Below are 21821 nucleotides of genomic sequence, written 5' to 3' on the forward strand. Positions count from 1 at the left end.
ACTCATAGGAGCAGAGAAGAGCACGGTGGAAGAGGCTCACAGTGGAGTCGTTCAGTTCATGGAGCGGCTTCGCTCCAAACGCAGGTTTCCTATGAGAGGAACTGAAAATTTGGCACATTGAAATAATGCAGAAATTCAATATCTCATAAATGGGGCTTCCAGTCTTTAAATAAGCTCAGTGTGTGTTCTCTTAAAGTTGGTCCCATAGCATATATATATATATATACACACATATATAAAAAAAATATATAAAATCAAGTATTTACACATGAGTAGAAGCCACTTCCAGGACTCATCATTCGAACTGCATGGCTATCCATGTCTGATTTCAAGGTGACATAACTCTAAGGGACCTTGTAACAGCTTTAACTTTTACCTCACCCCCTTTTAATAGTTAATTTTCTTTCCATCCTTTAGCAGGGAAGACACATAAGGGAGAGAGCATCCCTTTTTACACTGAAACCCACTGTCTTCCTGCTAATTGCTCCTAAGCCTGTTGTGAAGAGTGGCCAATTCCTGAAATGAGAGAGGGAGAAGGATCTTCTTCGTTGGTTGATTCATAGTCCTGTATGCCTAGGAAACAAATCTCCTGGGAGACAGGATTTTGGATATTAAACAGATCACATATTTGGTTTTAAGTGAAAGAGCAAGAAGACAAGATCACAGAATTAGAGAAGTTACAGATGGAAAAGGTCTATGAGGTTATACAATCCATCAGTCTGGACATTGCATAATTGCTCCCCACAGTATATTTTTAGTGCTTTATCCAGACAAATCATTAAGTGCTTTAAAATGGGTCAGATTCCTCAAACGCAATGCGTGCTAAGTCACAGCTGATTTCACCGAGGCTCAGAGCTTCCAGTGTATAATAAGACACCAGAAGAAAGTTTTGTGTGGTCAAGGAGAATGGAATGGACTCTTCCAGAAATAAATATAAGTCTAATTCTGTATTCCTTATAGAAATCTTTCCTAAATTGGCTGAATTAGATCTCTTAAATCTCATTTTTGGATTACACTGAATAATACATTATTACTTATTCAGATGTCCACTTAGTCCAAAGTAAAACATTGTTAATGTTCATGTGAATGCAATTTGTTTTAAGCCAGCTTCAAAGCCAGTTCAGTAAAGCGTAAAGAATGTTTATTTAAAATACAGTTGCTAAATTTAGCATGAGCTTGGTTAGCCTAAATCTTAACAACATTTTTAGAGAGCACATTGCGAATCAGGAATGCATGGAGAAATAAATAAACTTTCCCACATTTTTGGGAATCGAGTAAGAATTTGCAAGTTATTTCTTGCATGAGCAATTTCTGTGGATTGGAAAGCGTTATGAATAATGCAGATTTCCCTGTGTACAGACAATTGAAAACACAGTGCTAATAACTTTCATTGCAATTTCATTTCAAATAGTGCTCCTTCAAGGAGGAAACAACGCTAGTAGCAGTTAGCTGTTGTTGCAGATAATACGTAGAGCATTAACATGTTTCAATATTTTCTCAAGCTCTTTGCAAAGTGCCAAAAAGTGCAATGGAGCTGTGGTTGGCTACAAGTCATGCTCAAGCCCCTGCAAAAGAAATCTTAGGTTTGTATTAGGTCTTGTTGCTCTTCCTAGCGATTATGATGCTGGATTTTACACCCACTCTTTACACATTGGTTGCTGAAGTCCTCTGGTTGGATCTTCAGCTGGGTTAAATACCAGCCTGCCAGAAGACAGATTATTTCACGCTTGTCCTGTCCTCTCTTCCAGTGCCACCTTCCTGAGTTTCCCCAGTGTGTTTGGACCATTTTTATATTAAGTGAAATTGCCTTAGAGAAACAGGCAAAGATGAGCAGACTTGAGACGGTCAACAGTTAAATTCTCTTTTGGTGGGTCAGTATCAGAGGGAGCTTGGAAATCATCCTCAGTTTTCATCATTTCCCTCCATCATTTCCATCCTTTCATTGGTGTGAGCATAATACCTGTTTCTATTCCTAAGGTGGGAGGATTACAGCTGTACCACTTGTGGGGCTGTGAGACAAAAGGGATGTGGCCAAGTGTCCCACAGTGTCACCAAAGGTACCCATGGACTTCAGCAGGATTAGGATCAGCTCCTCACCAAGCAAACAGGTGAAATAAAGGGGCACAGAAGAAAACACTGAGGGTCTAATTTTTCTCCAAATACAGGGCTCTACCACTTCCATGGGTTTAGACAGCTTCAAGCATCTGCATCCTCATCCAAAGTTCCGTGACTCAGCTTTACGTGCAAGCACCAAGTCCCACCCGCAGACCCATCCTCCTTAGACGCCTTGCATATCACTTGGCACATGAGATGAAGGTTTGTAAATACACTGGCCCAACACACTAATTCCTGAATCTGGCACAAGGTGGAATCCTTAATTCTTCACTACCTATCTTCAATGCCTTCTAAGTCGCCATTTTCACTAGGAAAGCAATATGTAATAATAGTTGTTAAAATAATTGTATTTCTGTTTTTACATCTGTAAAGATTAAGTTAAACAGTATGAAGCCCATTAAACTATTTCATGTCATGCTGCCATAAATTTCCTCCATTCCCATTGCTACTATTATTCCAGAGTAAACTCCGAGATCAAGCTGCTGCCACAGAGAGTTATTTATAGGAGCTCATTCATCAATAAAAACTTCAAAAGAAATCTGTTACTCTTCTATTGGGAAGCCAAAGAAAACTAACATAAAGACAACCCTGTCAAGAAACAAAGCTAAGGAGACCACAAGACATTCAGTTAAGGAAAATCCGGATTTCTAACAAATACCATGCAAGGAGGGGAGGAGAAAAAAAAAGATTGTTGGCAATGTGAATCCTTTTTAAGTTCTTTCATTCTCATTGGATGATTAAAATAAACTGTTAAACAGTTGTATTTATACTGGCTCAACCCCCTCATTAGACTTCGTGTAATGGATTTGTGATCTTACAGTGTGTAAGGAGTTCTTCATCTCTAGCAAAACCTGCCGTTGTCTTTCCCCTTATCTCAGCTGCTCCTATACCCACCCAGCAGAAACCAAATAAGTGAGATGCTGAGCAGACAACCGATAGCACTCACCTCCCTATAGGCAGATACATAGAATAGCAAAAGGCTATATTTACTCATCCTTATTCTCTCTCATTTCTTATTGTACCTTCCTCTCTACACTTGAGTTGTGGAGCCTTGGCTTTGATGGTCATGATAATTAGCCCTGCAGGAAGTTAAATATATGAGAGTTTTAGGGCTGTGTTTTCCTATACCAGCACTTGCTGCTTGTACCACCACTTGTCCTCATAGAACAGATGTCACAGAATCACAGAATCACAGAATAACCAGGTTGGAAGAGACCCACCAGATCATCGAGTCCAACCATTCCTATCAAACACTAAGCCATGTCCCTCAGCGCCTCATCCACCCGTGCCTTAAACACCTCCAGGGAAGGTGACTCAACCACCTCCCTGGGCAGCCTGTTCCAGTGCCCAATGACCCTTTCTGTGAAAAATCTTTTCCTAATGTCCAGCCTAAACCTCCTCTGGCGGAGCTTGAGGCCATTCCCTCTTGTCCTGTCCCCTGTCACTTGGGAGAAGAGGCCATCACCCTCCTCTCCACAACCTCCTTTCAGGTAGTTATAGAGAGCAATGAGGTCTCCCCTCAGCCTCCTCTTCTCCAGGCTAAACAACCTCTCTCAGCCGTTCCTCATAAGGCCTGTTCTCCAGCCCCTTCACCAGCTTTGTTGCTCTTCTCTGGACTCGCTCCAGCAATGTCACAGCAATTAACCATAATCTGAAAAACAATCTCTCTCCTTTATTTCCCCTGTCTCACCAAGAGCTCTACTTGAGTAAGTTCTTCCTGGAGGTCTTTGCAGGAACAGAGACTCAGTGAGCAGCCACGTCCTGTTTACAGCATCCTCAAACAGTGGGCTTTCTGAGCTCAGCAGACAGACTTATTTGTTTCCATCACAAGGATCTGAGTCCTGAAGGCAGCATGGACCTCAAGTTCCTGGCAGGCATTGCATAAAGATATCATAGTCATATCCATCCCTAACCATTAAAGTGCAAAGTTGAGAATCCAGTTTCTGAGATATTTCTTTACATCTCTACCATTATTCATGCAAACCTGGACAGGGTACTTTACATGGGATTCACCTCAACCAACACTAGCCATCTGACAACTCAATACCTGGTCAAAGCTGGCCATCAAATCTACCTGCAGAGCCTGCTGGGACACAAAGCACCTACAGAGGGCTGAGCTTCCAGCTCCCTGGGCACAAGCTTCAGAATGGGTGAAATCACCCTTTGATTATGTATGGAGGAGCTGGATAAGGTGCTTTAGAGAATTTGTGGAGGTGCAATCTGTCTGCAGGAGGCTGCGTCTTCCAGACTAGCTGTCAGCTGATTTGGAAAATGCAATTAATGCCTAAACAGTGTCCCCTCTGAGCACACACCAAAAGCTCCTTTTATTTTCTGTGCAAGCCATTCTTGTTTGGGTTGTGTTGCAGTGAAAGTGCATCAGTGATTTCCTTCTACTAAGGATTTAGAGTAGGGCTCCTGAACTGACTGCTAGTGATGTGATTTAGATGTAGCTGCTTCCTCAGACAGAGGTACTAGATAAAGAAGTTTGGAAAGACTCACTACATTAGGGGCTAAATAAACCTCTTTCCCCATGAGATCTGAAAACATTACCCTTACTTTTGCCTATCTTTGCTTTGCTCACGTATCCAGTTTTGCACTGATACAATTAGTCATTCAAAAAAGCCAAGTCAGCCACCTTGACTCAATTATGCCCATGAGTAATGTTTTTGTACATTGCTATAGCTTATATTTGCAATGGGTCTAAACACTATGGGCATGCTAATTATTAATAAACATGAAATATCTCTGATACAAACCAGATTTATTCCAATTTAACTGTACCTACTGTTAAATATAATTGCTTTGTTATGAAAAGATATAAAAAACCCCTCAATTGTTGTGTCTGGTTTCAGATTAGATCCACATAAATTCTAAGTAACAATAACAGCAATTGTGACCCACTTCTTATGGAGTATTTTTCATTGATTTCTCCTGAAGTGCTTTGCAGGGAATGTCAATAGAAAGCCCCGTTGTAAAAACGGGGAAATCTCTTGATTATTTGTTTTGGATGGCTATAGAGGAAATTACATATGCTTTCACAGAAAAAAAATCCCCTATTATTACTTTCTGTCCTAAAAGGGGCGGGGGGAAGAGAGGGAAAGCCTAGTGACTCTGGTCCTACTCTTAATCATCCTAAAGTAAATTCCTGGCAAACCAAATTAAGGTAGATGGCTAGATTTAATGATAGTAAGCAGTACAGACTAACTTAAAGCTTGAACTGTGGCACCTAGCTGCTTTGCACTCCTTTGCAGCAGTTTTGGCCAGTTTTCTTGACTTATTTCAGAGTTATTTTACTTATGGCTTGAGCAGGAATAGAGAACAGCAGGTCAGCTGCTAGCAAAACCATGTGGAAAAAACCTGTAGCTGTAATTTATATAAAATTAAGAAAATAATTGTTTAGAGTGTGAAACGCAGTCATGTAGCGAGGTATGCACAAATACTTCTATCTGATAAGGCTTGTGGCTGAACGGAGACATACCAAGCTCAGACAGAGATGTGAGTCAACACTTTGAAGTCTCATGGACTAATTCTTCTTGTATCCATGTATGATTTCTGTTGCATGGGGAACACTCTCCAACACCACCCCCCCCCGCAAATTAAAGTTCCTGACAGAGGGAAAACATGCATTTTAATTAGAGATAGATCTTAGACTACTGAGAGATCAAGTATTTGCAGGGTGTGTGGAAACGGCAGAACTGCTTTTGGTGCAAAGCAAGCAACTATCCCATTAAATGCATTGACAGCAGAGGACAGGAGCTGCTGCTGTCTCTTGCTGAGGTTCAGAACTCAGTTAAGCTTCCCCAAGTGCTTAATTTGCAATTAAGCAGTTTTGTCTGGGCAGGCGTCTAAAAGGGTTTTGTTGGATTGCTTGCTCAGCCTGCTCCATCAAATATTTTTGTCAAGTCTTTAATCAAAACAGCATTAGTCATCCTCCAACCCAGTGGCAGACCTGTTAACCTGTCCTTGAGTTTCCGAAGGTGCAGGCATGTTCTGAGTAAAGCTCTTTGAGATACTGGAGAGTGTGAGGCCTTCATTCCCATTCCTGCTCTTTAGCAAGACCATCTGGTGTAGGACACTTGTCCAGGTTTTCCAAGGATTCTGCAACCTGGCCAAGTGGTCACTGTCCACAGGTACTTGCAAACCAGTTGTGCTGCAGGGAGTTAAAGACTCTTGGCACCTCAGACTGATGTGAACGGTGCACATCAAAACTTACAAGCATAATGAGGAGTAAGTGATCGCATGGACTTTTCCAGTCACTTATTAAGATAATAAAATATGATCATATTTTCTTCCATTAATAAAATAAATCAATAGCGGAAAAATATCTTTCAAATTCGTAAGAAATTAAGTTTCTCCTTCAGAGTGTTAAGCTACAGAGGAAACATGAAGAATCAACTTTGACACACATGACGAATATTGCAAGAGAGCTAAAGTTAAAAGGCAACTCCTTGAAGACTTTGGATCATTAAGAAAGTACACGAATGGGCTGAAGGTCTTGAAAGAAAACTTATCCCAGACTTACTTGGTTGGATCAGTGCCAGGGCTGTGAATTTGCCTCCCAAACTCTGTCACAGTAATGATGTCTAAGAGAAAAATCCACCTCCTCTTATTTCCTAGAGTCAGGAAGAATCTGTGATGAACTGGGGGTTCCCATGTGTTCATTTGTGTGTGTGTGTAGTTAGAGCAACATCCCATAAATACTGTCTCATTTTGTCCCAAACCCAAGGTCATGGCTGCATAGAGACCCATGCAAATCTCTGCTGTCCCACTTATGTGTCATGGAGCTTTGGATGTCGTGTTTTATCGTATATTCAGATGATACCCCCTGCTCTTAAAAGAGTGGGTACCCTGGTATCAAAGGTGAAGTCACCTCACCTTCTATCAAGGGCAGCTGCAACCTGGCTCTGTCCTTTGGTAATGAGAGAATCATTTGGGTCCTGTAAGTGGTGCATCTCTCCTGGGTGGCTTGAGAAGAGCCTGGTTCCTCTTTGTCAGCTCTCTTTGGTTTAGGCACAGTGTCAGGCGTAGGAGTTGATCCCCAAGTGGATGTTTGATTCAGAGGGTGACCTTATGGACCATGGAAACTTCACATGTGAAATATTTGAGACCGCACGTCTTCCTGTGTCTCCACACAGCTCTCACACAAAGGGTCCTGTGTCCCAGGCTCCACACAACATCCCAACAACAATTAGGTGACTCAGCTCCCCCGGCGCTGAGGTACGCGCCCGGCTGAGCAGACCACACTGGGCTTTGCAAGGAGAGGGTGAGGGGGAAGTTATTCGGGGAAGTGGGTTTGAGGGTGGTTTGGTGTGAACACACCACGGAGAGGTCTGCGCGTCTCACAGTGGAGAGAGGGAGGTGGAGGACGGTGGAGCTGAGCTTTCCCATGATGGTTGCAGTGACTGCAAGTCATCTTGCAAGACTGGGCTGCGTCTGTCCTGGCATTCACGCTTTAAAACTCATTTCCAGCTAGTTTACTAGAAATAGCCTACACAGCCCTAGATGTGAAATATCCCAGGCTGGCAAGCTAACATCTTGTGCTAGCTGCAATCTGCAAGCTCCGAATTTCACAGCTGCGGTGAGACAGTATTTAAAATCTCAGAGACAGAAATGGCCCTCTGTAAAGCAGAAATTATAAGTTTTGGCCCTGTCTCTAACCTTTGGAGAGTTGCCCAGCTTCTGACAGTCTGTGACGATGTCTCTGTGGAGGAAATCCTACACTGAAGAAAAGCACGTTGCTTTCTCCCGAAGTTATATTATTTCTTTCATTCGGCCACCAGAAAGGACACTTTGTCATCTTGACAGATCCTAAATATTCCCTCCTAATTTTACGGGCGGCAGATATAGGGAAAAAAATTAAGGAATTTTCAGGAGTCTTATTTATGACTAAGGATATAAGGGATTTGAATGGAAATAACAATTAAACTTGAGAAAAATATTCACACTACAGGTCACTGCAATCCCAACTTTTCCCCTTGTGAACTCAAGCCGAGGAGGTTTTCTTCCCCTTTGTGATTCAGGCTTTGCTAAACTTCTCTGAAAATAGTTCATATATCATAGAAAAGAATTTCCATGGGGAACATAAATACATCCGTGGAAAGAAGGGAAATTTTTTCCTTGTCTCTGGGAATGGATGAGAAAGAAAGACAGTTGACGCCAAATATTAATGATGAGTGGAGGAATCCATCCAAAGAAGTGATCTATTGAGAATACTAAAACTATCCTAAAGTCACAGACATATAAAAATCTAGTATGGAACAATGACTTTTCCACTAATATAGGCTTAGATTCAAGAAAATATTTAAGCACATGCTTAAGTCGGTCTCTGCTCTGAACAGCCCTTAAGTGAATTTTGGAGGCCAGCTTCAGCTTTATTGATGTGTTTCTCAACTCTGTGAATATCAACTGGCATTAAACATGCCTATAGTTAAGCACATGCTTAAGAATTGTCTGGAGAGGGATTTTTTTCTTTCAGCGGGACCACATATCACAGTCCTCAATTTCTCTGCTTTGGGAAGAGTCTGCATTAAATTTGTAGTTGAGGGGACAACTTTGAGGACGCTGAGAGCTTACAGAGTTTGATCAGTAGAGAAGAAAGTCACATCTAGCTAAAGGAAATGCAAATCATACCATTTAAATATTGAATGATTCATGCAGTGATATGTATGCATAGATCTGTTGCACATGTGGATATGTATGAACACACACATTCTTGCACCTGTGCTGTGCTTCCCAGGCTTCTCACTTCATCCAGAGGGTGACAGCCAAGGTAATGATAGAGAGACATTAATAGCTGGTCTTTTCTTGTAAACACCTCCGTAAAGCCATGTCCTGGACTTGTGATCCTTTCACAGACAGGAGTGACTGGAGCCTCCCAAGCAACTGAGTGGGGCAGGGAGACATTCTTGCCTTCCTTTGCTGGATGGGACAGCAGAGACATGGTTGTGTCAGCCCTGCATAGGCATGTTCAGGCAGACCTGAGCCTTCATCCAGCTCCTGGCGTGTAGCCACAGCTGGCATCGTAGGTGCCACGTACACTCTGCACCGTACCCTAGCAGTGGGCAGCTGCTGGGTTGTCTTGCCATCAATGCAATGTATTTGACATAGGCATTTAATCCCTCCCCTTTGCAGCTCACTTGTGTTGGCGTTTCCCACCTCAGAAAGTCACAACCTGCTCCTGAGCACCTTATGCCAAATTTCACTCATGATTTCACATGCTTTGTGTGCCTTTGCCTCCATCCTCATGATGGGGAAGAAACGGTCAGGTGGCACAGGTAGTGTTCATACAAGACAACTTTGCATGTTAGCATTCCAATGCCTAATATTGCATGAGAGCCCATTGATGATGAGCTGGGGCTCGGTGTCAGCCACAAGGACATCACTTCTGCATGCTGTAACATGGTACAAGAATTACAAAGCAAAACACACATGCCTTACACGAGCAATTGGATTTGACATAACTGGATGAACAGTTTAATTGGGTTATTAAGGCATCTCCCATGCTGACATCAAGGGCATTAAATGCTGTGTAAATAGAACGGAGTAAATGGCTCTGCCAACAGGCTGGAGGTGGGTGGGAACACCTCTCTGAGTCTCTCTGTAAATCTTGTGGCCTGCTGCTCTCTTTGCAGCTGGGACATCCCTTGGCTTCAAGAGGATGGTGCTGGCAAGGGAGTAGGCAAAACCACAAACCCTTTAGATCTCTATCAGCTTTAAGAAGCAGACAGGGAGGGTAGGGTCCACACCAGCCTCACCTGGCGTTATTCCTTCTGCGGTGCAGCCTGGGAGCTGTATTGAGGTGTCTTAAAATAAAATAAAATAGAGATCATGTTCCTACTATAGTTTTCTTTTGTTTCATCCCCAGGAGGTTAGATTAGCTTAATAATTATCACCATTACTGGCTGCTTCTGCATCCACTGGTGTTGCCATCTCTGATGGCATATTTTGTATTTCTCTGCTCATGGCAGAAGCAAAGGCCTGGTTGTCTGGACATGGTTTTTGAGTCACTTTCTGCCCCTTTGCATGGTGTTGTCCTGAGGCAGCAACTCCTCTACTGCCTTTGCTGTGAGCCAGTGTCAACATTTAGATGAAGTGATGTGGCTGTTACTCTGAAAACCTGTTCCTCATGTCCCGAGGGAGCAAGAGGATTAGCAAAGCACTTCAAAGTGTTGTGTAATTGGACTTTCACTCAACTCACAGGTCTTTGTTTTCTTAATTTTTAAAAGAAATGTCAGGCGAGCCTCCAGGGACAGGAGAAGGATCCCTCTCTTGGTGACAGTGGGTAAAACAGAGCCAGTACATTGCTGTCTTCAGACTGATCTGGCTGGATCCAGCCTCATCTAGCGCCTGTGACAGCGAAGGCAGATAAAACAGATTTTAATTTTGTCCCTTTGGTCTTTTGAATTTGCAGCAGCCAGTTATCACTGCTGCTCTGCGCTTTTGCGCTGGAACTCCTCTCTCTAGCTGATTCACTGGATAAGAGCCAGGACTTCTGCATCCCCCTTCCCTTTCAACTACTCCAGAGAGAGATGGTGTGGTGGATTCAAGGCAGTTTCCTGCCTCCCAGACCTTATATTTGGAGGTGATGCTGCTTCTATTGGCATATCAATAGTTACTGCCTTAGTAGATTTACTTCTTGGTGTAGCTGTAACCTCACTCTCCTCTGTAGAGAGCGACTTGCTCAGCAGCAGAGCATGCTGGTGCAGCTGTAAGCTGTTCATTAGTATACACCTCAGTTTTCATGTGTAACACAACTCAGATCATGGGATCCCTGAGTTTGCGCTCTGGTGCAGGGGATTCATGTTTTTGCAAGCTCTGACATGGAAAACAAATGATCTGCCTTTGGAGAAAGTTTTAGTGTTTTCTCTAAAAGGTGCAATGGCAGGAGGTGTTTCACACACTTGATAGAGAGGAAAAATACAGATTGTCAAGTCAGATTCTCCCCAAGCAAAATCAACCACTGCATGCGATGATTTTCCTAAACAAGTTAACCATTTCTTAAACTTTCCCAGTCCTTTTTTCCTCTTCTTAATTACTGTGGAAAGGCTCTGACTGCTAGAAATCATCCTCTAGCTTTCTTCCATTGATGATAGTTCATCTGCTAACTAGATACTGGCTCTGGGGATGTTCTCTTTTCCTTTATTTAATCAATCTTCTTTCCAGAAAGTGGGTTTTAAAGAAAGAATGAGCTATTCGCTTAGCAAAACTGAAACTGGTGCATCACAGAAAATAAATATTAAGAACTGGTTTATCTTGTTTGAAAATATGCTCTGATTATCTTCCCCCCGTGTCTTCTGTGATGGTGCTTAGGGCTCTTCTCATCTTGGTTTGAGCTTAGAAGCACAGACATTGAAAGAAAAAAAAAGTAAGAAAAACAAAGGAATGTTTTGAATGTTGAATCCTTTTGGTGTGATGCCAGTTGGAGGTGCTGGGTGAAGGTATGTGATTAAGCACGCTGCCTCTACTCATCCCTAGAACTATTGTTCCTAGTAAATCAGCTTTGCTTCTAGTGAGTGTCAGATGAACTCAAAGCTTGCCTGTCTTTAGAAATGTCACGAACCCTTCTAATCTGATAAAGTTTTCTCTTGCTAACTGGAATAACATTCATGCAATCAAGATATCAGCTCTTGTAATTTTTACTCACTAAGATGTGGATTTTTTGGGTCTGTGTGTACGTTAAAGGCTGTCCATCTGCCTGGAGCATCCCTCCGAGCTGTGGATCCCAAACTAGTGAAGCGGATGACTGGGAAACACCACCCCACAGTTGCTACCATATAGCATTCACTGTCAGGGTTGGCTGCTTTCCTTCTACACTTCCCAGACTTCCAGCCTGATGTGTCAGAGCTACTTCCCGTGGTGCATGGGCATCAGTGCCCAGATCAGCCCTAGGGAGATGGGGCTCACCATAGCATTTTCTCACCAAACAGATGCTCAGGTCAATAAAGTGACACACTGGGCTTGGTAAGTAAACTACTTCAAAATGCGGAATTCACTGGCTATGCAGCTTTGTCAGATAGATGGGATAGTCTGATCCCATCTGATAAGGCGAGTGTTTGTCCAAAAGCAACACTGCCAGGTCCGTGATCTCATCCACCCAACCTGGAACAGTGCAAAGAAGTGAAAAATGAATAAGAGAAGAGAGAGAGAGCTATCCAGGAGTCAGTATGAATAAACCTTCAGTAACACAGGAGTCAAGAAACAACAATAATAAACCACAAAAACCCCCAAAGCTCACCATTATGTGAGTGCCGATTCTGCTTCCACTTATAACAATAAGAATCTGGAAGCTGCTTTTGATGACAGGAAGGTTAGGCTCAGGATGGAAATATTTTGCTCTGAACTTTTCACCTCGCAAGAACCTGGTCACACTTCATAAGAAAATTGTGTTGCACAGATGCCACTTCTGTGTGACAGCATCACCTGTGCAGAGAGAGCGCTGCGGTGCATGGTCTGAACATCACAAAGCCCATGTGCTAGAGGATGAAAAGGTAAATGCACTGAATAACCAGGATAGTAAATGACTCACAGTTTGGTCTACTTTTCCCTCGATGTTAAAATTCTTTTTTTTAGCAGACTTTCACAGAACTAAAGAAAAATTCACATTTTGCAATTTTCTATCTATTCCTATCAGTGGTTTCAATCTGCTTCTTGTTGTAAAATAGTCCCAGGCTTATTGTTTGGTGGGTAAATGGAGGATAAGGAAGTGGAAAGACCCAACCAAGGCCACAGGAGAAGTTGGTAGTGGAGTTCAGAAACCAAAGCTGAAAATTACTTCATTAATCTGAGTGAGGATTTCTGAGGCTCTCTTGTTTTTCAAACAACAGCAACTACTTTTCATCTCAGGGGGTGGGATGAGAAACAACAGTAAATATTACAGAAGCAAAATTCCTGAGGCCCTTAAATGTCTTATTAATCCTGTTTGTGTTTGTCATCCATAAGGCTTCAATTTAGCATAAGATTTGTGTCATTCATCCTAGGTTTAGAGAGTACTACAAATAACCAAGTACATGTAAATAGAGAATAAATGAGAATTTCTAATGGCATCCATTGTATTTTTCTAGTGTTTATATTAATCTCGGAGATTCAACCAGACTTTGTGGGTTGTAGGCAATCTTTAGCTTATTCCTAGTGCCTACCCAACATGAGGGAAATAAGCAGCCAACAGCAGTGGATTATTTTTGCATCTTTAACAGAGATGCTTATCATATTATACTAAAAATATTGTTGTACCATATGAAGAAATCGAGAATTGACATGTTTTAAAGCCTTTTGAACACAGGACAGAAAACAGCAGGAGAAGAGGGGTGGAAAGTTTATACAGAAATTACTTCTGGGAAAATGACACCAGGAAAACGAGAAACACATTTCCTCAGTGGAGTAAGGACTTGGGTTTGCAGAGGAGGCATTTTGAGCACACCAATTTTTACATGCAGCGTGGAAGAAAATGATGCATTTCCTGGAAAGAGAATGAAAACAAACAAGAAGTCTCACTGTGACTTGAGTGAGAGTAATCTAAAAGCAACCATGAAAATAAGACATACTTGTGAATTCCTTGTGGAGTGAGGGATGGGGAGAAAAGGACAGCTGAGTCCAATCAGCCTGGCCAGGGCTCTCGTGCTGCTCCTGTCACGGGCTGCTACTTGATGTCTCTTATCATCTGCATCAGCCCCATCGAGACTAGCTGTGTTTTTAATGAGCTGATATATGAGACAGTGATAGCTGCAGCTTAAAGCTAATATTGTACCTTCAGAGACATGATTTTTCAAACTGAACAAATGGTCTCTGAAGCTGCTGGTGACTTGGAGTAACGGATGATATGTCTGAAGGCATTTTTTTTTTTAGATGCATGCATAGAAATGGCATGTTTTCAAATGAGCTCTAATGGGAGCGGCAGGTTTGCTGCTGAGGCACCACAGACCTCATGCAGACAGGCTGACCTGGTGTTCCAACTGGCTCACGTGTCTTGCCTTGGGATGAGCACTGGTCAGTGTCTGAGGACGTGTCCTACTGCAGATGTTTGCTTTGAAAGCTGCATGGGAACAGGGACTCTGGGAGGGGTTGGGAAATGGATAAGGCCATGTGTATTTCAGCTTATTGATCTGCTGCTTGAAATCACTCTTTAAAAGGAGCCACATCTTCTGCCTAGCATCTGCATAGAAATATTTCAGTATCTGTTTTTGAGTGGACTCACTCCAGGTTCCCGTCTCTCTCCTAGAGCACCCCAGCCCTAATATGGGCATCTCCACCAGATTAGAACAGCTTTCCCAAACCAAGTATCCTTGGAACAAATGTAGCTTTTAACTTTCCTGGAGCCCTGGTTTCTGAGCTTGTGAACACAGGAAATTCTCCCATACTGTCCTTAAATCTTTGAGCTGTTTGTGTGAAGAATTACAGGCTGGTGAATATTTTCTTCAACACATTGTGAAGCTTCACCCAGGTGATGGAGCAAACATGACTAAAAAACCTTTTGTAAGATGGTTGCAATGCAATACCTACTCAAGAGGCACAGCATTATGGACACGCTTAATTTCCTTCCAATCCACAAAATTATTACAGTACTGGGTTTGAACAGTGTTAGGAAAATGATGCAATGGATACAACAAAAACTGCAGTTATCCTGAAGGGATTTCAATCTAATAATATTCAGGCCGACACAATCAACAGAATCTCTGAACTGTTCAAGTTTCAGCCAGCATTGGCAATTAAGAAATCTTACCAAGAAATGTAACTTAACTCCTTATTAGCGCTTGGATCTCTATCAGGAAGGCTGAAAAAAAATTAAAAAAATATCCAAGAGCATTTTTCAAATTAGCAACCTTGAGGGCAATATAATCTAAGTTCAGCCAGAGCGATCCGAGTAGGAATAGTTAATTTAGTTCTAGGAAACTTAAGAATCCCTCATCTCCTCATCAGCAGTAACTTGCTTGTTAAAAGAAGACAAATGAAAATGTTAATCAGCAAAGATTCACACTGGGGGATTGCTTGGAATGAATCACTCCTACCCTGCAGCCCTTGCGAGGTCATATGTGTGTAACCAGCTCTGCTGACTCAAAAATGCTCTGAGCTGGAGAAATTTGGCTTTAAAAGATCTATGCCACAGCCTGCTTGGCAGAGAGTATCTGGACAGAATAGCTCCAGAATCATGACCAGGACACATGGCGCTGACAATGCTCTGAGAACTTTTTTTATAGCTGTTTTTTTTATCCAGCTCTTTGATAGGACTGATGAATATGCCCTGTGTTGGATTTGACATTGTTCCTTGAATGGGTTTTGGCTGTGTTGTGCATCTTGGGGAAGGGGAGGCAATGCCCTTGAGGGGGACAGGCTCATGACTGGCTGAGCAAGCCTGAGGAATTGTAAGATGTTTAAAATTTTCTTAGTTGTTCCCTGCCCCACCTTTTAACAGAAGAAACAGCTCTGGTTAGTTATATGGACCACTGATTTAAAAATAGCTGTGTTCCTTCCTGTCTGAGGTAGAGAGAAAGATATAAGCCTGATTTATTGGCTGTCCAGTGGACTTTATATTCAGTTTCCTCTTGTCACATTCCTATCAAGTAACTGCATAAGTGTAGCAGAGACAGGGTTAGCCTGTATGGAATAAAAACATTCATTTACATGATGAATACCTGTATTCACATGAATGGAAATCCCTCTTAAAACGCTCAAACAAATAAATACCAGCTAAACACTGTTAGCAAAAAAAAGAGTGGAGAAAAGCCATTGCGTGTACTTGAATTCAACTGCATGTTAGAGTTAGCATGCATGCTCTTAATATGCCTTCCTGGGATGTATATGTGGGGTGCACTGAAATGAATGTCCTACCACATCCCATGTAATGAGGGACATTCCCTTGTGGGATGCTTCCACTGAGAGAAAAGGTATGTTTCATGTTCAGATGGTCCAAGCATTTCTACTTGGGTCATCAAGCAGAAAAAATTCCATTTTACATTTCCATGGGTTCCAGTAGCTGGCTAAAGCTTCCATAAACTTTGCATCACACATACAAATAGCTACTATTTATCACTTTCATTGTATGCGAAAAGAAAAATCTTTTCAGAGAAAACTTGTCCTTCTGAAAATAGGTTTATGAACTCACACGTATTTATGGAACCGGGACAGAGAACTGACATGAAATGTTTGCAGGAAATTGGATGCAATCCTGTCTCCAGGGAAAAAATTAGGAACCCAACCAAGAAAAAACACTCTGGAAAACCTCACATACAACAAGAGAAGGGGTTTAGTTAATGTCTGAGTTTAGTCTAATAACCTGGTGATGCCAATCAGTGAAATCAGGGCGGTTGGCAGGCAAGGCAGGTTCAGGATATGGCCCGGCACAAGGCTTATTGCAATGGTCAGTTCAGGGCACCAAATGTATCCAGCTTGATTTGCTCTGTTGAACTAAAAAATACTTTCCTTGTGTTGTATTAAATACAAACAAAGCATTCACTTAGACTGCATATTCTCTTGTACAAGCATGTTATTTTAATATCCCCCAAGACCTAAAAAAAGAAACTTTAAAAAAAATTTTGATATACATAATGTAGGCTGGCAGTGTTAGTGTAAGTGTTTTCTATTCATGGTTTTCTGAAACTTTCTAATAGAAGTCTTTGAAATGGAACACCCTTCTTTTTATCATATATTACTTCCTCCCCAGGAACTATTGCGTCTCTGTGCAGCGATCCCATTAGGCTTTTAACTTTCATATGAAAAAAAGAACCAAACCTGTGATAAAAATGCATTGATGTTTGAACACCATCCAAAACAGTCAACTTCAAAAACAACACAAAGACACACAAATTTTGTGAATGGAAAATGGGAGCTTGATTTACTGGAAGGGGAAAAAGCATAGGCATAGGCATTTACTATGTTTAACGGACCATCTATTGACTTTGGGTATATTCAGTATCACTGGTGTTTGCAACAGCATTTATGACAAAATTTCCAAGAGAGTGGGCCGTGGGTTTATATGAACAACTAGTGACACAAGTGACTTGTAGGCTTGATGATGTCTGCAGAATTGTTTATTCTTGCAGCAGCCAAGGAGTCCAGTATGGCTGTGGTTCTAGTTGCAAACTTAGAGATGGTATTGAAGAGGAAAAAATAGATTTGAAAGACTTAAAGCTATTGCACATATTTAAGAAAATGAAAAGATAACCTTAAATGGATATTTTTTGTGTTCAAAATACTATGTTGGGTTAAATTTTATCAAAGCTTTTTTTCAGCCCCACTAGGCCCCTTCTTTTAGTGTACCATCTGTAAGTATTTCAATAGATTCAGAATATCCTCTTGGACCAGTGCTTTCCACATGTACGAGATGAGCTGATTTAAGAATAATAGCAATGTTGTAAAGCCAAAGGCACTGATCTGGTCCATCTGAAATCACTCAGCTCGTCACCCACTCTTGTGCATCCTAAAGATCTGGGTCAAGCACCTGTTCTAATATGTCCGTGTTATTTTTATACAATCATGGAATCATAGAAATGTATAATAATTGAGCTTAGAAAAGACGTCTAAAGTCATCCAGTCCAACCATCAGGTTTTCACTTGATGCTACATGACTATTCCATAGTCACGAAGCAAGACACTGGCCAAGTGAATCCTCCGATGCTGCTTCTGCTCCTTGATTGGAAACACATCCAAACGCTGCTTGAAGAAGTACATTCAATCCTGTTAACTTAAGATGTACCTTTCATGCATGTGACATCCACACCTGCGACAAAAGTCTTGTGAACTCTTCCAGTGATAATTTAGAGAAAAACCAAGTTCAGGAATCTCAGAAGTGATTTCATTAAAATCAAACAAACTGCTAGTGCTTGACATAATTAAGGATGTTTGATTTGGCACTCAAGCAATGAAACAGCTACGCACAGAAAAGTGGTTGCAGCTTTTGTCTTACAAACAGGAAGCATCATTATTCTTCACCAGCTCAGTACCAATCCTCTTCTGTTAAAATCTTTCAAGCACTTCTTGCTTTCCACTTTTCTTGACTCTGTAGGTCAAAAGAAATTTTTGACAGGTATTAATTCTGAAAAGAAATGGTAGATTTTCAGATCAGCTGGTGACAGGAAAGCAGGGAAAGAGCAAATTACATATTGTTTTAATTGCAAACTGGTAATTTTATAAACAAAATACACACACACACACACACGTATCATTTACAATCATGATCCAGGCCAGAGCAATAATTATGATAAATCCTTTGTCAACCCTACTCAGAAGTCTTCTATGAAGTAGTAGGAAATAAATGCACATTCTAGACAATGGTTAAAAAAAATTCTTTCCAACTTCTCTGATGCATGGAATTCCACATGGGCTGCAATCAGATGTTCCCCAAATCACACTTTTTCATTGCTTAATTCCTTGACAGTTTAACATAAACAAACACTGAATTCATTAAGCTGCATTTTTTAAGCTTTCTAATTAACTGAAACAGCTGAAGCTTGAATCTTCAAACACATGTTAAATGCTTAATTTTCAAGACATAAACCATTGCAAGACCTGCAGTTTATTAACGTTTCAGGTTTTTAGCAGAGTACCTTTCCTTGTGGTGTTCTTCCTGGTTCTGCAAAATGTAGCCTTTCAATATAACATATTGAAATATAACATATTGAAATATAACATAAGATAATTATCAAAAGAACAAAATATCTCATTTTAATAATGAAAGACATGATATTTTTCTTACGTGGGAACCACAAGCTCCCTGTTTACTTTGTCCAACATTATTACACTGTCTTCATTGATCCGTTAAATGTTCTGTTGCTCCCTAAGCAGCACGTACTTAAGCACAATTCCTCAGAAAACAGGCATGTCCTTGTGCTGTGTGGTTCATGTCACATTCAAGAAACAGTCTAGTCAATATCCTGGATGCAGTCGTCACCCCAGAGAAGGATGCTTTAACCCATTAAAGTATTTTAATTTTTACCGTGACTTGGGAATTGTGTTTCTGGAAGCAACTAGGCTTTAATCCTTCTACAGTCTTAAAATATACTTTATTATGCAGCAACTGATAATATGGCATTATCCCTTGGACCTGGATGATCTTGCTTGCAGCCAGGTGAGACCACAGAAATGGCCTGAAAATTGTTTGCTTCAAAGGTGTTTTTAAATTCAGCCACTTTGAACTTGAGATAGCCATCTTTTATTTCTTAAATGAAAGTAACACCAGCAACAGTACCACTTATATACAATGGCAGACACAGCATCTATACGATGTGAGGACCACACGGCCATGGCATCATCACAAAGCATGGCACCAAAGCTAAAGGAAGGCAGCAGATCCTCTTAGTTCTCCTTGTCCCACCAGTAGTAGCTACAATGGAGCCAGTCCAAAGAAAATCTGTGATATCCCTCTGCCATTTTATGAGGCATTGAACTGAGCTATGGGGGAACTTGGTTTTGTCACCATAGATGATGAGTTGTGCCCCTCTTCTTTCAGATGAGATAAGAAATCTGACCTGGGCATCAAGTATTCTATTCTGCTGGTGGGTTTATGTGTGAAATGTGAAGTGAGGAGGAAATGACGGGACGTAAAGCACCATCAGCAAAACTTTCACTCAAGTTCTGTTCCCAGGGAACCACTTCCTCTGTTTGTATGGGCTGGAACTGGGATGGGAGAGCATGGGGACTCTTACTCTCAGCTAATTTAGCCAAGCCAGAAAAGCCATGGCACCCAACTAAAATTAAAGGAGGTATTTCTTTGTTATTTGTTTATCTGGATTTTGCTGTCATGGAGTTCTTGTTGTATGGGAATTTGTCCCTGTACCTTTTCCCTTCTTTCCCTCCTTTTTTCCCTACTAAAACAGATAACAGTGAAGTAAATTTTCATGAGTTAGTTTGGACTAGAGAAAAAAACTGGACTTGTAAATGGGGAACCAACACAAGGATGGGAAGAAAGGAGGAGTATAGTAATGCACAATTTTACTAACATCTGGATAAATTACATGGTTCCTTAGTAATCCTTGACCTCATTGATAGCTTACCTATGGAGGGTGGGGAACCAAGCAAATTTTAAAAGCACAGTAGCTTTCTAACAAAACCTTTCTCTCCATTTAAAAAACCAAAAATATCTCTAGTGTGAGAAAATGAAGTGAGATCCGTACAGTCTCAGTGTTATTTGATTTCTCTCATCACGATGGACAGGATTTCTCGTGCTGAGCACTTTCATGAGCTTGTTTTTCCCTTGGCCAACAACCTCTCTATGCCTCCAAGAGGATGGATAACAGAGGGGCTCCACTTGATATAATCTGATTACAGCTTCTGCAATAAGGCATATCTGTCATAATACAAAACTGTTTTTTAACAAATACAGCACCATGATGCTACTGAGGAAACAGTTACTGTCACCACGTTGCAATGACACAGAGACCACAGAAGCCAAAGCAAAAAAACCCCTATTGTTTGCTTTATTTTCAGTATGTAGGCAATGATGCAGTAAGGACTCCAAGCAGATGCTTAACTTTAAGATTTAAAGTGGTTTTGCTGAAATTAGAAAGATTTCAGCTTATCATTAAACTCTTGCATCTTCCTACAGGCTTTGCTAAGTCAGCACTTCTGTACCACTGGAGATGCCCTCAGTACTTTAGCACAACAGAGTGGAAAAATGAAGGTTAGGGTGAGCCAGATCACAATTTGGAGTGCAGTTAATTAGTATTAATAATTTTTCCATCGTGCAGAAGCCCTTGACAAAAGAGCTCTGTAACCCTAGCACATCTGCCGTGTAAAATGTATGGGCAACAAAGTTTAAAGGAGATTCTCTGAATATGGGGAAGTTCTTTTAAATCCTACATGATTAAAAAAAAGAAGTCAAACCTACTTATACACATTAGAGAATTGTTCATTGCCATAAAAATCCTCCAACGTAGAGGAAGGTTCCAGTTGTTTCTGAATGAAAAGCACTTTTAGAGGTGACCTTCCAGCAGCCTTTCTTTAGTTCCCACTGTCACCTAAAAGTAAAACATTTTTAAACCAGGAAAATCCCTTGATTCTCCATACATACAGATGTTTGTGAAGGCTTCAATTTACCTCAGTCTATAGAACCTCTGTGACAAGGGCAGTTGAAAGGGTCACCTTGGGGGCTACTAGATGTCTTTGTCTTCAGGACTGAAAACTCGAGTGGGCTTATGGGGAGAAGAGCAGGTGGGCTGCTGTTCCCGTGGCATCCCCAAACCAGAAACTGGAGGAAGTTGTGGGAAGAGGAGAAGGAAGAAGAAACCAGTTCCATGAAACCAGTGAATTTGTTTAAAACAAGGAAAAGAGGAAAACTTAATAGATCTTTCATTTGTGGTCAAGGGTCTTGCACTGTAAAGCCTCATTCTAGGTGATAATTATACATTATATCAGGAAGGATATAATCCTTAAATACAACAGGAAGCTCATAAATGAGGAGTGCAGGCAGAAGTGTCTCAGAAGCCTTGTGACCCAAGAGGCATCTGGAAATGCACAGTGTGGGGCTGGCACCTTGGCAGGATGTGGAGCCACCAAGGCGATGCTGAAGGGTGGGAACGTCTGGCTTTCCCTGCTGATCAAGCATCCAATCCTCAATGTGGTGTTGCGTCTCAGCACAAAAAAACTCCTGAAGTGGGAAAGTGGATTGTGGTGTGCAGTGGTAATAATTCAGGCTGGTTCTGATGTGCAGAGGCATTGATAAGAAAACAGTGCTGAAGAACAGGTGTCTTTCCTGACTTTCTCTGTGCTGTTGCTGGAGA

Source organism: Phaenicophaeus curvirostris, chromosome 14, assembly GCF_032191515.1.
Source record: "Phaenicophaeus curvirostris isolate KB17595 chromosome 14, BPBGC_Pcur_1.0, whole genome shotgun sequence".
In the NCBI taxonomy this organism is placed as follows: Eukaryota; Metazoa; Chordata; class Aves; order Cuculiformes; family Cuculidae; genus Phaenicophaeus; species Phaenicophaeus curvirostris.